Source organism: Triturus cristatus, chromosome 3_1 (genome assembly GCF_964204655.1).
Source record: "Triturus cristatus chromosome 3_1, aTriCri1.1, whole genome shotgun sequence".
Taxonomy (NCBI): domain Eukaryota; kingdom Metazoa; phylum Chordata; class Amphibia; order Caudata; family Salamandridae; genus Triturus; species Triturus cristatus.
In genome coordinates this window covers 834313816-834330750 of record NC_140583.1, presented here as the reverse complement: position 1 = coordinate 834330750, position 16935 = coordinate 834313816, and positions in this window count along the sequence as shown.

Sequence of the window (16935 nt, the reverse complement as noted above, 5' to 3'; positions counted from 1 at the left end):
GTGCCGGCCATTCCGGTTCTTCTGATCGAGGGACGGCACGGGCGGCCATGGACCGGGTGGTTATGCAGGCCCAGTCCGGGAGGCCCAGCATCCCCAGGTGCTCTCTTCTCTCAACGGTGGCCCACGGGGAACTCTCGAGGTCATTCCCCAGGAGGCAGTCCACGGGGGCATCGTCCCGGACCGTCACCTTCAACAGGCCGGAGACCCCTCCCCATTCGAATGGGACGCAGGCCATTTGACACATACTTTCAGAGTTGTCTGCCGAGCGGACGGGGCAGAGAATGTTCGGCAGGATCTGCTCGGGCTTCACCAGGTGACAGCGGACGGCCGTCACACTGGCGCCTGTGTCACGCAAGGCCTCGGCTCGCTGTCCATTAATGGTCACCCACTGACCGTATTTCCTGGTGTTAGCGGGTAGGGGAGCCCGCGGGACCATGTCTCTTCCCCCTAAGCACGCCAGGACCATGGCGGCCGGTTCCCACTCTTGCTGGGCCGGCTCATACTCTTCTGGTTCCTCCGATGATCGCTCTTCCCCCAGGGCGGCGGCAGCTACCTGGCGGGGCTTGGGTGTTTGGTTCTGCGGGCAGCTCGGGTCATTGGCGTAGTGGCCGACTCGCTGGCATCGGTGGCACGTGACGTTGGCTCGGGCCCCAGGACGCCACGGGGGGTTGCCCCGGCCGGCCGGAGGCGGGGTGCTGGCCACGGGTGTTGTTGGCAAGGCGTCTCTCCCTCGCCCCTGGCCCCCTCCTCCTCCCCGAGGACGGTGCTGGCCTGGGTTGCTTCTGTTCTGTTCGTGTGGCCCCCTCCGGCCCACTCGGGTGCTTTCCCATCGGTCAGCTTCGGCGGCGAGCTGCCGGGGGTCAGTCAGCTTACTGTCGAGGAGGTGCTGCCTGAGCTCGACGAAACAGTTGTTCGACAGGTGCTCCCATACCATAAGGTTAAAGAGTTGTTCGTAAGTGGTGACATGGCTCCCCTTTATCCAACCCTCGAAGGCACGGCTGAAATAGTTCACGTATTCTACCCAAGTTGTACCTGGGATCCGGGTGCAATCTCTGAACCTCTGGCGGTACATCTCGGGTGTGAGGCCGTAGCGGTTGAGGAGGGCAGCCTTCATGTGGTCGTAGGACGACATTTGGTGATCTGGGAGCTGCAGTAGGGCATCGCGACCCTCGTTGATAAACCTCCCCCAAAGTCCGGCTCCCCAATCACTCCGGTCGATCCGGTGGGAGGTCATGGCGATCTCGTAGGCTTTAAACGACTGTTGTATGTCGTCTTCTCGGACATACTCGCGGACAACATCCTTGGGGATGTGGACTTTTTTCTCGATTGGCCCCGGGGTGTGTGGTCGCTCAGGCACCCCCAGTTCTTTATTTTGTTTCCGAAGTTCTATCTCCGCTAGTTGGCGCTCGTGCTCGAGCGTTATTTTTTTCTCCTCCAGCTCTCTCTGTCTCTGCTTCTCTTCTCGTTCATCTCGGAGCCGCATATGCTCGAGGTTGAGTTTCTGTTCAGCTAACTTGAGTTCCCCATCCATCTTGAGTCGTGCCATTTCCAACTCGTGCAATCTGGTTCTTTCTCTTTCTTGGATCTCCTCCTGCGAGAGGCCCGTTCCCCGCTCCTCGGGAGCCGTGGCGTTCCCCTCTGGTGTGATGCTGCTTTGGTCGGAGGGTCCGGCGACCCCAGTTTCTGTCCACGACTCTAGGGCGTGCTTTAGATCATCCTTGGTACTCAGGCCGGTGGTAGCAATGCCAAGTTCTATGCAGAATTGTCTCAGTTCGCGGTGGTTGTATTCTTCTAATTTATCCATTTGGAAATTCTCGGTGGAGCTGTTATCTTTGGCTGACATCGTGTTTTTGTCGTGGGGTGAGCTACTCTCTGTACGATTACGCGTTGATTCGGATCGCGCCGCTGGCCACCAATGTTAGAAAGGGTAGACGGACCGGGAGGGTCGGCCGGGGTCAGGAGGAGAGGTCTCCGGGGAGAGCCGTCTCCAGCGATCGTACAGACAAGTAACTTCCCCCCCACAGACAGATACCACACACGGATAAGGTTCAGTGTTCTTTATAAGCACTTCTTAAGGTACGGTTGAATGGTACAAGGAGGTCTGGACCCAGGGGTCCCCTCTATTCAAGTCTCTCAAAGCAGGGTAAGGGGTAGCGGGACAGTCTGTCTACCAGTCAGGTAGTGCGGATGAGATGATGACTAGCTCACAATCCTCGAGCTTGGTGGTTTAGTTGGTATGGGCCGCGGCAGCGCCAGCAGGTCCCGGTTGAGATGGTCGGTACACGGTCCGCGGCAGCGCCAGCAGGTCCCGGAAAGATGGTCGATGTACGGTCCGCGGCAGCGCCAGCAGGTCCCGGTGAGGATGGTCGTTACAACGGGCCGCGGCAGCGCCAGCAGGTCCCGACGAGGATGGTCGTTACAACGGGCCGCGGCAGCGCCAGCAGGTCCCGACGAGGATGGATGTTGCAGAAGGCCGCGGCAGCGCCAGCAGGCAGGACGATGGTTCACAAGAGCGGGCTATGGCAGCGCCAGTAGTCCGTCAAGGCTGAGTTCTCTCGGTGTCTCTCGACTCCAGGATACAACTGCCTTCCTGCTCCGGAGTTGCCCCAGTTATAGGGCAGGCGCCCTTTGATGTCCGGACCCTCGCACTTGGAGGTCGGAGGGCCCGGGATGAAGGTGTCCAGACACCCAGCAGGGGGTGGAGCCAGCGCCTGGGGGAGCTGGAGGCGATCGGCACCTGGCGGGGGGAAGAGCTCTTGACACTTCGTTCTCCCATTGACCTGCCAAGTGGTCCGCTCACCTCCTGGGTGGAGGGTGGTGCCGGGATGTCGGGGCCGGCCAGGCCCGGGGTTAGGGTCGGGCCGAGGCCACGCGGCCTCGTGGTGCAGGGCCCAAGATGGCGGCTGGAACCGGCCGGGGGAGCCGGTGGGTCTGGGCCCCGTGAGGAGTAGAGGTCCGAGGGCAGAAGATCCGTCGGGAGACGGGGTACAGGTGCTTTTCGTGGGTTATGCCTGGTGGGCCGGAGCTCGGGCCCTGTCGTGCGGGGAGGGAGCAAGCCCTTCGTGTGGCCTGTCCAACAGGGCCGTACACACGCTCTGAGGGTGTGGGTACGGCCCATACCATCATTGTAGTGGTGATGTAGGGGTACGCGTGGTACGGGCCGTACACACGCTCTGAGGGCGTGGGTACGGCCTGTACCACCATTGTAGTGGTGATGTAGGAGTACGCGTGGAATGGGCCGTACACACGCTCTGAGGGCGTGGGTACAGCGTGTACACCTCCATCTCCACTACAATGGTGGTACGGGCCGTACCCACGCTTTGAGGGCGTGGGTACGGCCCGTACCACCATTGTAGTGGTGATGTAGGGGTACGCGTGGTACGGGCCATACACATGCTCTGAGGGCATAGGTACGGCCCGTACCACCATTGCAGTGGTGATGTAGGGGTACGCGTGGTACGGGCCATACACATGCTCTGAGGGCGTGGGTACGGCCCGTACCCCCATTGCAGTGGTGATGTAGGGGTACGCGTGGTTTGGGCGGTACACACGCTCTGAGGGTGTGAGTACGGCGTGTACACCTACATCACCACTACAATGCTGCTACGGGCCGTACCCACGCTTTGAGGGCGTGGGTACGGCCCGTACCACCATTGTAGTGGTGATGTAGGGGTACGCGTGGTAGGGGCCATACACACGCTCTTAGGGCGTGGGTACGGCCCATACCACCATTGCAGTGGTGATGTAGGGGTACGCGTGGTACGGACCGTACCCAACCTATTAATGCAAGGGGAACGGACCGCATCACCCTTACCCCTAGAGCGCCAGTACATTTGTGATACAAGGCGTACACACGCCACGAATGTTGGCTTAGGGCCTGGTGCAACATATAACCAGTATATTGGGGTGTGTTCATGGCCAGGACAGCAGTGTACAGCACCAATGGTGCGAGTGGGTGGGTGGGTGTCTGCCTAGGAGTCCCAGCAGTGGACAAAGACATGTGAGGTGTGGGTGCCAATCACTCCCAGCAGTGGACAGAGACATGTGAGGGGTGGGTGCAGAGGAATACCAGCAGTGGACAGAGACATGTGAGGGGTGGGTGCCTATCATTCCCAGCAGTGGACAGAGACATGGGTGTGGGTGCCTATCACTCCCAGCAGTGGACAGAGACATGGGGGTGGGTTCCTATCACTCCCAGCAGTGGACAGAGAGACGCTCTTAGGGCGTGGGTACGGCCCGTACCACCATTGTAGTGGTGATGTAGGGGTACGCGTGGTACGGGCCGTACACACGCTCTGAGGGTGTGGGTACGGTGCGTACACCTACATCACCACTACAATGGTGGTACGGGCCGTACCCACGCTTTGAGGGCGTGGGTACGGCCCGTACCACCATTGCAGTGGTGATGTAGGGGTACGCGTGGTACGGGCCGTACACACGCTCTGAGGGCGTGGGTACGGCCCGTACCACCATTGTAGTGGTGCTGTAGGGGTACGCGTGGTACGGGCCATACACACGCTCTGAGGGCGTGGGTACGGCCCATACCACCATTGCAGTGGTGATGTAGGGGTATGTGTGGTACAGACCGTACCCAACCTATGAATGCGGGGGTACGGACCGCATCACCCATACCCCTAGGGCACCAGTACATTTCTGATACAAGGCGTACACACGCCATGAATGTTGGCTTAGAGCCTGGTGCAGCATATAACCAGTATATTGGGGTGTGTTCATGGCCAGGACAGCAGTGTACAGCACCAAGGGTGCGGTGGGTGGGTGGGTGTCTGCCTAGGAGTCCCAGCAGTGGACAAAGACATGTGAGGTGTGGGTGCCAATCACTCCCAGCAGTGGACAGAGACATGTGAGGGGTGGGTGCAGAGGAATACCAGCAGTGGACAGAGACATGTGAGGGGTGGGTGCCTATCACTCCCAGCAGTGGACAGAGACATGGGTGCCTATCACTCCCAGCAGTGGACAGAGACATGGGGGTGGGTGCCTATCACTCCCAGCAGTGGACAGAGACATGTGAGGGGTGGGTGCCTATCACTCCCAGCAGTGGACAGAGACATGTGAGGGGTGGGTGCAGAGGAATACCAGCAGTGGACAGAGACATGTGAGGGGTGGGTGCCCATCATTCCCAGCAGTGGACAGAGACATGGGGGTGGGTGCCTAACACTCCCAGCAGTGGACAGAGACATGGGGGTGGGTGCCTATCACTCCCAGCAGTGGACAGAGACATGTGAGGGGTGAGTGCAGAGGAATACCAGCAGTGGACAGAGACATGTGAGGGGTGGGTGCAGAGGAATACCAGCAGTGGGCAGAGACATGTGAGGGGTGGGTGCCTATCACCCCAGCAGTGGACAGAGACATGGGGGTGGGTGCCTATCACTCCCAGCAGTGGACAGAGACATGTGAGGGGTGGGTGCAGAGGAATACCAGCAGTGGACAGAGACATGTGAGGGGTGGGTTCCTATCACTCCCAGCAGTGGACAGAGACATGGGGGTGGGTGCCTATCACTCCCAGTAGTGGACAGAGACATGTGAGGGGTGGGTGCCTATCACTCCCAGCAGTGGACAGAGACATGTGAGGGGTGGGTGCAGAGGAATACCAGCAGTGGACAGAGACATGGGGGTGTGTACATCATGATCAGATGACCACAACTCCTTGGGTGTATGTACGCATCCCTAATGTTCGACTATGTTGATAGTGCTATAACAACACATCACTGACAGCAGTGTCCCACTCCCATGAGGATGGATGTCTTTCTCCCACTGCATGACACACCACATGTGGGTGTGAGGACAAATGACACATGCATACCCACCCCTGGCAGATGCAGCACAATACACACACAGAGATCATGCCACAAGACTGTATAGTCATGTCAATGCCTACTAAACTAAGAGAGCCAAAGGGAACACACACTGTCACGCACATCCCAGGACTGATAGGAATGTACAGGTGCCGGGACAGCCACCAAGATGTTGCCTCTCATGGAAGGAATAGGGTGGAGTTCCCACAGATACAATGCCCACAATTGTCAGTCAGGTTCCCAAATACCCTGCAGAACAAGTACCAATTGTGTGCTAGGCTGGGATAACGCACATGCATAGAGCGGAAAATGGTGAATTTTGCCATTAAGGCATTACAACATACTCAATACACAAGTACAGTGACTAGCAAGGATGGCACAGACGATGCAGCCGGAGACACTGCTGAGCAGGCATGGCCATAGTTGAAGGGATCCGTCACCAACAAAGGAAATGTAGACAGAGGTCAGCACAACAATTGTGCAACTCCCTGCAGGGAAGATGTCAGGTGCCACGGAGGAAGGAACACTCCTTGGGACAATGTCTCCAAACACAAATAGCACACACGACCAAAGATTCTTTGCAGAGACCTTGTGATGGCACGCAGATACCATGGTCCACCCCATGAGCATCAGAATACAACATTTCCCTGAAACATAACACATTACCACAACCCCAACTCCTGGAGCATCAGCACCCACATCAATACCTGAAATGCAATAGTGTTCAAAGTGAAAAGAAAATGCTTTATTCAGCATTAAAATCAAAATTATAAAAGGACACTATTTACAAAGGCACCTGGCCAGTCCAGATCAGAAGTCCTTGGGGGGGACACATGGCCACGCATCTCCCCTAGCTTGCCTGCACATTAGAACCCTCAGGTTCGTCGACTGGGGGGGGCATCATGTGGGGAAGGACCAGGCACTGCAGGGACAGGAGGTGTAAGGGTAGGTGTGGTGGGTGCAGGAACGGACACCTCCACCACAGGGGGTGGGGCAGCGCCAAAGGTGGAGGTGAGCTCGGCGCTGCACACTGCTGCCAGGTCGTCCAGCGTATCGCCTGCACCCAAAGAAAACACAGGCTCAAAGGAGGGGGGGTCGGAGGGATGGGGTGCAGTGCTACTGTGGGAAGGGGTGGACAGGGGGGGACTCAACTCCCCTACCGGTGGAGTGCCGTTCCTGTTTGCGGGCTGGTGAGCCAGAGGGGCTGAGGCCCAGCACAGCCAAGTAGGCCTCCTTGTCAGATTGTGTGGTAGGGGAGCCGAGGGGAGTGCCATTGGAGGGACTCGGTAGTGTTGCATGCAGACTCAGACTGTGGCTGCGTGTATGCCTGTGTGCCCCAGACCCAGTGGGTGTGCCTTCATCCCCCTGAGTGTGCGTGCCAGGAGGTGTGCGCTTGCCCTTACGTTTTGGTGTGCTGCCTTTGTCTGGTGAGGTGCGTGCTTGGGAATGTCTGGGTGTGCTTGGGACAGGCATGGGAGTGGGAAGTGTGGATGGTGCAGGGGTGGGGGGGGTATGAAGTGCTGCAGGAGACTCACTGCTGCCGTCAGTGAAGAGTCCATGGACCTCAGCAACATCCCTTGGTCAGACATCGCTGATGACATGCCCTCCATGTACGACACCATCTGTGTCATCAGTCTGGTGTGGCCATGGAAGACATTCAGCATCGATGTCTGGCCAACCTGCAACTGCCGCAGAATGTCCATAGACTCTGCACTGAGGGCAGCAGGGGGGACAGGGGCAGGGGGTGCGGTGCCTGGCACGAAGGAGACACTGTGGTGCCTTGCACGGACAGAAGGGACCGGAGCAACTGGGAGGGCGGTGATGGGAATGGAGGGGGCGGTGACAGATGTAGTGCTGCTGCCAGGTGTTGTAGCAGCCTCCGCCCCCTCGAGGAGTTCAGCCTCAGACCCGTCTGACTCCCCTCGCCCTCCGTGCCTCTTGCTCCCGCAGACTCACCAGCAGTGGTGGCAGCGGTGTTGGATCCCTCCTCCAGGTCCGTGCCGGTGTCTCCCTCGGTGTCCTCCGATGATGCTGTGGGCAAGGTGAAGATACAGAAAATAATCAGTCACCTGTATACATCTGACACATAAGTCCAAACAAAAAATGTCACAGTGCATATCAGGAAATGCATCATGAGTAACATCTAGAATACTCCGCACATATGTAACCCTGCACTCCCCGGTTGGTTGACCCACCATGCCACTTGGAAACAATGGAGATTATGACACAACAGCAAATAACTTGATATCGAATTATACTGAGAAGCTAGTGTCTGGGAACAGTTGAGCACAGCAAGACTATGAAGGCATGCCACCTCTTGTTCACTGTGAACGAAACAGTATTGGTGCACCCAAGGCCAAATAACAGACCTCAATGCTGAAGGTGTTCCCACACTCAGAGACCTGTGAGTACTTTTGAAACCCAAACGAAAAACATTGCGATCCCTTGGGACTCACAACACTTTACACAATGTACGTGTTTAGAATGTGTGAATGTGCCACTTTGTGAACAGAACACACATGTGCCTGTATAACAGAAGTCACACAAGGAGGTGCACACAAAACGACATTTACACAGTCATTGTATGAGCTGCCAGCCGAATTCAAATAAGCCACTGTAAAGAAGAAATGGGGTATCAGTAAGTACATATACATGGCACCACGGTGGTCTGGATGACTTGACACTCGTAAGTTGGTATCAGCAACAACCAAGGACTTACCCAAATGCAAACACACTGTGGGAACATGGATATGTATAATCAGAAAACAAGTGGTAATCGAACTGTGCCTTTCTTTAAAATGTGCCAGCGTGTCCCCGGAAAGTGTAAAGGTACTTTCTTTTGCACTTCCTTGGGAGACATCTGTCATGCAGGCACATTATTGTCCTTCACAACAAAACATCAAAGTCAAGCATATGAAAAATTGAGACATGTTGACAAGTGTAGTGAGTGCCAAGGTACAATACTTCTTGACTAACAACTTGAATCATGCCACCTGTCACATGGCCATCCGTACCATGATGACACAGTTGGCAACACATCTGACCCACTGCCTGTCATGTGGAGTGGCACACATGTCCAAACACAAGATAATGCATTAGCTAATGGGCCTGCAATTGTGTCGGGATAAGGAGCACCTGCACTGAGGAGACACCCTCATGGGAACCAAGAATGTCCACACAGATGTCAGCATACACAGGCCAAACTACGTAGCATCTCGACCACACACTGCTGGCAAAAATGGATGAGCATGAACCATGTATTTTAAATTTTGACACATGCTGCAAAGCACAAACATTAAACCCTGCACAACATGACTGGGTCACTGCATGTTGAGTGTCTGTCCAGACAATTATCACACACAGGTCAGACCTGGCAAGGAGACATAAGTTTTGGACATGTAGGCCTTGCCCGCACAAACCCCCCATACCTGAGACAATGTGATTGAGACAGATCAAGAAGTTACACCTCTTAATCTGGGTTTACTAAATTGTGCATCAAGAATTCCTAAATGTACTCCACATCACCTCGTGAGGCTGCCAACATATATTTGTGACAAACAACCATCAACAGATAGTTGTACATAGACACACAGGCACTGCCCAGTGTGAGGATGCACAAGTCAAATGGGGTCAGCCTGTACAATGGGCACATGTAGCACACTTTAGATAAATATAAATGAGGCCAGGGAACAATGCCACAGAGGCCAACCTATTCTGAACACACAGAGAATGGGCACAGTGTTGGATGACACACATGATTCCGAGGCAAGGGTGTCTTAGGGGACTGTAGTGGGCACACTGCTCCATGGTCCTGGAATGATCTGACTGTAACATGAGCTACCGTCCCGGCACTATGCATATCTCCCACTCATGCACATCATGTCTGAGGCCACAACATCGGTCATGCATGCTGCAAGTCTGTTCATTTGAAAACTCACACGCCTATGTTGAGACTCAGCATCAGTGCCAACTAATATGGACCCCCAAATGACTGAACAGGACAGGGCACAGGCAAGGTAACAACACATGTCTCAGACCCCCCCCCACATGATGCAGAAAGCAATGTGCACTTGGATTAACTGTCAGCCTAGATGACCATGTGCAATAGTGATTACAGACAGACCAGGGAACACATGTCAAGGAGGGGAAGGGAGGAAGAACAGCACCGGTTGACTTTGGGGAACAGGATATGCACTGCACATATTAACCCTCGCAGTGTATCCAGGCGACTGAGCACTTCCAAAAGCTGGTGACACACAACAAACACACATGTACCTACCCCCTTCCTGCTGCTGCAACTCCTGTAACCGCCTATCCAAGTCAGGGAAGACCACCGCCAGGACACGCTTCATCTGGTGGGTCAGGCATCGGCGCCCGCCGTGCTTGCGTGGAGGTGAGTCCTTCAGCTGGCACCGGGCGATCCTCCGGGTCCAGCACCGGATGTCCTGCCAGCGTTTCCTCACTTGGGCTAGGCGCCAACTGCGACCCTCCACCGATCTCACGGCCCTGACGGCCCGCTTCCAGATCTTCCCCTTCTCGTAGGCAGTTACCTGTGAGGATGACAAAGTGAGACAACATCACTACACCTGCTCCATGTCACAGAGACACACATTTGAACATCTTTGATATGTTGAACAGGGCATAGTATGCTAGCAACAAATAGCACCTTTGTCATAGGGACATTAGCCTCTGTGGAAGCCCCAATGCACTACATGGCATTGAAAGTACACAGGTGGCATGAGGGGTGCAACACACTCCCTGATCATGGCACACACGGTGCATCACATACAACACCAGGCTGATGGACAGCACCTCCAAGCAATTAGATGCTCCAGGCCACTGACGCAACCCCAGCAGAGTACACAGACACACACAGGCACAGATCAATCACCTGCCATTGGCAACAGCGGATACAAACCTCACTCTGCACATGTGCCACTTGCCTGTGGGGTGTCACAGGTGTGGTGCTAGCTCAGCAAGTGAGACACGCCGCACGGCTTACTTCTCACATCAGATGGGTGGAGCTGTTGCCTCCTCCATGCAGCTGTGGTGCAACACTCCACATAGACACTCACCCACATGACAAGGCACAATCACACACATCAATGTCCAGGGGGCGTACACATCATTTGGACACTCTCACCACTCTCACCACAGCTCCACTCAACTCACACACATCTGTATGTACAGTCACCTGACACACCGGGGGGGTCACTGAATCACCTCAGGACTATAGAACAAAAATGGCCCAAAGGATTGGGCAGGCTGAATGTGCCATGCACTATGCAGTGAATGTCACAGTAAGCACAATGCAAATGAGGAGTGCACACATGAACTACATCATGCTCTGCATGAGAGACATAAGCCATTCCCACCCCTGGGACCCACTCTAAACAACATTGCATGTCTGTCACACCTGGACAAAATGCCAGAAGTGACAGTCACAAAAAAGGTGCACAGTCAAAGGTAGTGGAGTCAGCACTCACCTGCTCCCCTGGTCTCCCATACAGGCTGGGGTATTGTGAGAGGATGACATCTAGCAATGCCTCATTCTCCTCTTGTGTGAAAGGCTGGACCCTCTCCACAGACCTTGACATGGTGCCAGAGGAAGCACAGGCAGCAGCAGTGGTGTCGACTGAAAGGTTGTGCAGGCAAGTGCCCTCTCATGGGTTCTGGCTGACTTATATCTGCCTTGCTGGGCTGTTTCATTTACAGGAGTACAGAGTGATTGGTCAGACTCATTTGCATCCTACGTTTCCTCCAATCCCTTTAAACATACATCAGTGAGTGCCTTTGCATGGTTCAAAATTTGAGCATCATGTGAAGTCAACAACCACTTTGCAACATTGTATTTAGTTGCCAACTAACTTTTACAGGCCACCTGATGGAAAAATTTGAACTGGAAACTCGGTATCCATGACAACCAGCATGCATTTAGGCCCTAATACTTGTCCCTCATGTGTTCCTATGTAATTTAGCAATCCACACACAGGTACGGTGCGTTTCACACGTACCCCTACGGCACCAGTTGCACAGTGCGTTTGCCGCGTACGTGTACGACCAGTGTGTACACGGAAGTGTACACACTGGTCGTACACGTACGTGTATGACCGTAGTACACATACGTGTACACGCTGGTATTACACGTACGTGTGTATGGTCCGTACACACACCTGTACTCCGGCGGCAACACCAATATAATGATACGGACCGTTCACACGCCCTCCGAGCATGTGTACGGGGCGTTTCACAGCTTACACTGGTGATAGGAGGCGCACACGAAAGGAATGGAGGTGTCAGACTCGTGCACGGCTGTGCATCAAGTCATTGTCATTGCAGTCCTTCATGTGCAGGGCCTAGGTGTGTCAGGCAGTGATATGGCACATGTCTCCTCATGTTTTAGCACAGTAGATGTGTGATGACCTGTGTACACATGTCCTGTGTGATGGGGCAGTATGTGGCACACTTCCCCTTCCCACTTTGCACATGTGTGCATGTAGTACAAATGTGTCAAGCACTGCATCACTGGTATGGCACAGTCACCAACACCCGCAACTGTCCCCTGATGCCAGGGACAGGGACACTAACACCTGACATCTAAGTACCAGCGTGCCCCGATTTGACTATGTCCTGTGTGTGTCATGTGTTCCCATGAGCTTGCCGTTGGTGTTCCGTCAACTGCATCTGCTGTTGCTGCATCCAACATGTGTCTGTGTGTAGATGGGCATGGCACACATATATCCACACCATGCCACATGTGGATTCACACGTTACGTGTGTCTGGATGCTTCGAAGATGATTTTTTGACATGAGGACATATCTGCGCCGTATCCATGTCTGTGTTTTCGTTTTTCACGTGTACCTCTTCATCGCAATGTGTGTGATCTGTACATTTTCAATGACATGTGACCTGTGCGTCTAGCTTGCCGCCAGCTGTCTGTATGAGATGACATCCTTCAAATGCAGATATGTGGATGTATGTCACTCCTGTGATGTCTCTGGCTGTTCACTTACACTGGCCCACAGCTAGTTTCAGGGCATGTCATGTAGAACTTGACAATCAACGGGTGTAGCTGGCTTTTCGTAGGAGTATCACCTGGCTGGCATACGTGTCCTGGATGTATTGCACAGACCAGACTCTGTATTTAGCAGATGTGTAGTAGCAGTTGAGCATGTGCTCAGTTCATTGACATTGATGTTGTTATGTACTCACTCTTCGTTATTCCTTCCAATTTTCTGCAGGGCACCGCCTCTCCCCCGAGTCTATTGATGGGACACATGTGGCTTTGGTACCACCACAGGCACAGGAGGTCGCCTATCGCAACCGTAAACATTACCACTCTATAAATGCCCTTGTGGTGTGTCTTGCTAACATGCTGATTTCCCATGTCTGTACACGTTTTCCAGGGTCAGCACACAATGCCTACATCATGAGGCGTGTTTTTTCCGTGTTGATTTTGTCGCTGGGCCCCTTTTTCCCTGTTTCTTCAAAGTTCTCCTCAGCGGCTGTACTGTTAAACTGCTTGAAAAGGTATCCTGTCCATGCTTCCTCCGTTATATTAGAGTTTAAACCAAGATGGTTTGGATTCTTAATTCTTTTGATTATTTGCCAAAACCTTGAGCTGTTTTTTTGTTTAACTTCGTGGAGGAGCTTGGCCCATAATTTGTCGTTTTTTTGTTTCTTTTTTTCCCATTTCTTCCTTTTTAACAGTTTCTCAAAGAGCAACTTGCAGGCCCTGATTTGTTGGATTGTTTTGCATCTGTCTTAATGTTTGATTTAATAATTTGCTTTTGTATTTTCATTTCTGGGCTAAGTTGTGATTTTGTTGATGCTCCCTTTGTTGGCTCACCCTGTTCGATGGCCCTTTCAATAGTTGCAAAAACAACAATTGATGGACAGAATGCAGAACAATGTCATACATTCACCCCAGTACAGAGATCTGGGCCTAAATCCATCGTTTTTTTGCTCACCATGCCATTCCAGTTTGAACCCAGCCATATGCAAATCACTACGCCACTGGAGTCAAGCTATCCTGGCTGATGACGGCTGATAGCCAGAAACCGGTCCTAGGATGCTTGATTCCGGTCCAGGGAAGACATGGCTTGGCAGTTCGGGCTGGACTGTTCCCATGAGGCACAGGGTCAAGACTGATTTGCATATGGCCATGTCTAAACTGGGGTGGTGTAGTGGGCAAAAAAACGATGGATTTAACCCAGATCTCTTGACTGGGGGAGAATGTCTGCATTGTCAGCATTCCGTCCATCATTTATTTGTTGTAACGCTTTTCGCCCTAAGTGGGATGGGTATTCCCAGACGTGGGACCCGTGCTCACTACGCCACTGGAGTCAAGCTATCCTGGCTGATGACGGCTGATAGCCAGAAACCGGTCCTAGGATGCTTGATTCCGGTCCAGGGAAGACATGGCTTGGCAGTTCGGGCTGGACTGTTCCCATGAGGCACAGGGTCAAGACTGATTTGCATATGGCCATGTCTAAACTGGGGTGGTGTAGTGGGCAAAAAAACGATGGATTTAACCCAGATCTCTTGACTGGGGGAGAATGTCTGCATTGTCAGCATTCCGTCCATCATTTAATTGTTGTAACGCCTTTCAATAGTTTATCACCAACGGTTATAATGAAACTTTGCCATATTTTTTTTTACTGGTTTTACCATGAGACTTGCCACTTGAGCATATATTTTTGCCGTGAGAGATATTGTGCTAATATTGCTGGAGTTGCACCGCAGCCGCTTAAGATTTGCGGCCACTTCGATGTTAACTCCTGTAAATCGCTCAATCTTTTAAGAGGTGAGTTAACTTTTATTGTTAGTTCTTGAGGCAGGTGGTTGCTGTATTCCCTAGTCCCTATACTAAAGGCTGTTACTTTACCAAGCATATTTAATGATGTGAATGTATAATCCAAATGGGAAGATTGCTTTATTGAATAAAACGTTGCGACCTGTGGGTTGTCCTCCGGAAAGCGTCCGTTCAAGGCTCTTAAACTAAGATGTTCTAGTTGCCATAATAAGTAGTTTGAGCAACTTGTAGGTTTCTTAATTTTTGGGGAGCCCTGTCTTGGTACTTCCCATGCGGCGCTAAGTTCTTGGTCAAAGGTATCACCTACTCCAGATCTAATAAGATACATATTAAAATCGCCTGCCAGGATAATATAGTCAGTATCCTCCTCATCCATTATCTTTTTTGTGGCTTCTATCAATTCCTTGGCAGCTTTCAATTTCCGTTTGGCATAGATGTAGGCGTTAATTACTATGACTTCTTGGCGTACGCTGTTAAGCCCGAGTACTATCTTTACTGCCTGCATGGCGCTTTTTAAGATTCTATTGCTGTGATCTCTCCTATTCTTACTATGGATGCCATAATCATTAAACCCCCCGATCGATGACCAAAATCAGAGCATTTTATTGCTGGGATACAACAGGATGTGTATCCTTGGAGTTCAAAGGCCTTTTCCTCCCAAGTCTCTTGAAGCAGTAACAAGTCAAATGATTTTAAATATTGCAAAAACTCCGGATCCTTACTTTTACTAGCTAAACTGTTGATATTTCAGGTACGTATGCTAATTTGTCTGGACTTGACCAAGGCAGAATCAAGACTACTCTCCCTTTGTCAATTTGTGTGGTCTGTTATGATAGTATGCTGAATTTGCCTCCAATTTTGTATTGTGGCCGGCAAGACATGACGTGAGTCCCTTAGATCTTGTGCTGAGGGAAAAGTCTTTGTGTCTAAAGCATGCAGTCTTGTGGAGGTACTCCTAGCTCCCTTTAATACTGAGTTGGTGCTTTTCCGTAGAGGTGTCCTAGTGGGAGGTAAGAAAGGTGTCGGATAGCGAGGTTGGTTTTCAATTTCAAATTTTTTCCCCTATTGCTTGAACGTAGTCTCTTCTTCCTGGATTTTTTAAACTATCTCTCTAGAGTTCCAGGTTGCTTTAGTTATTTCTGGATATTGTGGATTATTAGTTGGCTGAAACTCTATTTGGAGAAGGTCAGAGGAACTGATGCTTTCTAGGCTTGTGATCGAATGTAAGAGCCGCAGTATGTTCCCTCTGTTCAATATATCATCTCTACCTTGAGACAGGTATTCTGGAGTAAAAAGAATGATGGTCGTACTATCCCTGTGTTGCACTGCAATTTGCTTTATTAGATATCCCTCGCTTTCGGAGTAACCGGACTGGGGAAAGCGGCTTGTGGTAGCCCTTGGACTGCCACGTGTGGGGCAAGTTTGTTGTACACTTCGCTGCCTTACTCTCCCTAAGTCCCATGTAGTTTTTGTTGTTCCTCCTACTGACTGCTGTGGTAACTCCGCATTGCTAATCTGGATGAATCAACTGTGATTGCAGTTTGTTCACTTTTAATAATCGTTGTTGAATCTGATTTGTGTAAAGTTTGACTTATTTTTGCTTGAGGAAATCCCTGCTTACTATCACTGATTAGAGGTTTCTGACCCTCAGGGTCTTCAGCCAAAAATGAAATCAGAGGCTGATTTGCGTCCGCGGAGTTTGGACTGCGGGCGGTTAGGGATAGATGTGGTTGTAATTCTTTACGTGATCTTCCATCAATTAGAAGCCTGTTTCTTCCCTTGCTTTTTGTCTTCCTACGAGTTTTACATGGAGTCTGGGTGTTGGTTGCTACGCAATCAACTGTGGTTACGCAAGTTGCTGGTGAGTGGTACCTAGTTTCATTTTCTGCACTCTCTGATGATGGTGTTGAGACTTCTCTGCCCGCCAGGAGGGAGTTACTGTTTACTGCCCGCTCTACTTGTGATTGCTCCAATGGCATTATTAATGGTCCAGTCAGTTCGGTATTGGGTTGTTTGAATTGGTTTAATTTGAATGGGAGAACTATTATTTAGTTGAGGAAATAAATCTTGTGTTTTTTCGTCCTGGCTGTCCTGTACCTTAATGGCAGCTGGTAGGTCTCCTTGTGTTGTGTGAATTGGTTTCATTTGAATAGGAGAGCTATTATTTAATTGAGGAAACAAATCTTGTGTTTTTTCGTACCGGTTGTCCTGTACCTTAATTGCAGTTGGTAGGTCTAAACAATCTGTGCGAAGCATATTGGTTTGACTTGAACTTGTCTCGACACGACTAGCTGAGTGAGAGTGTT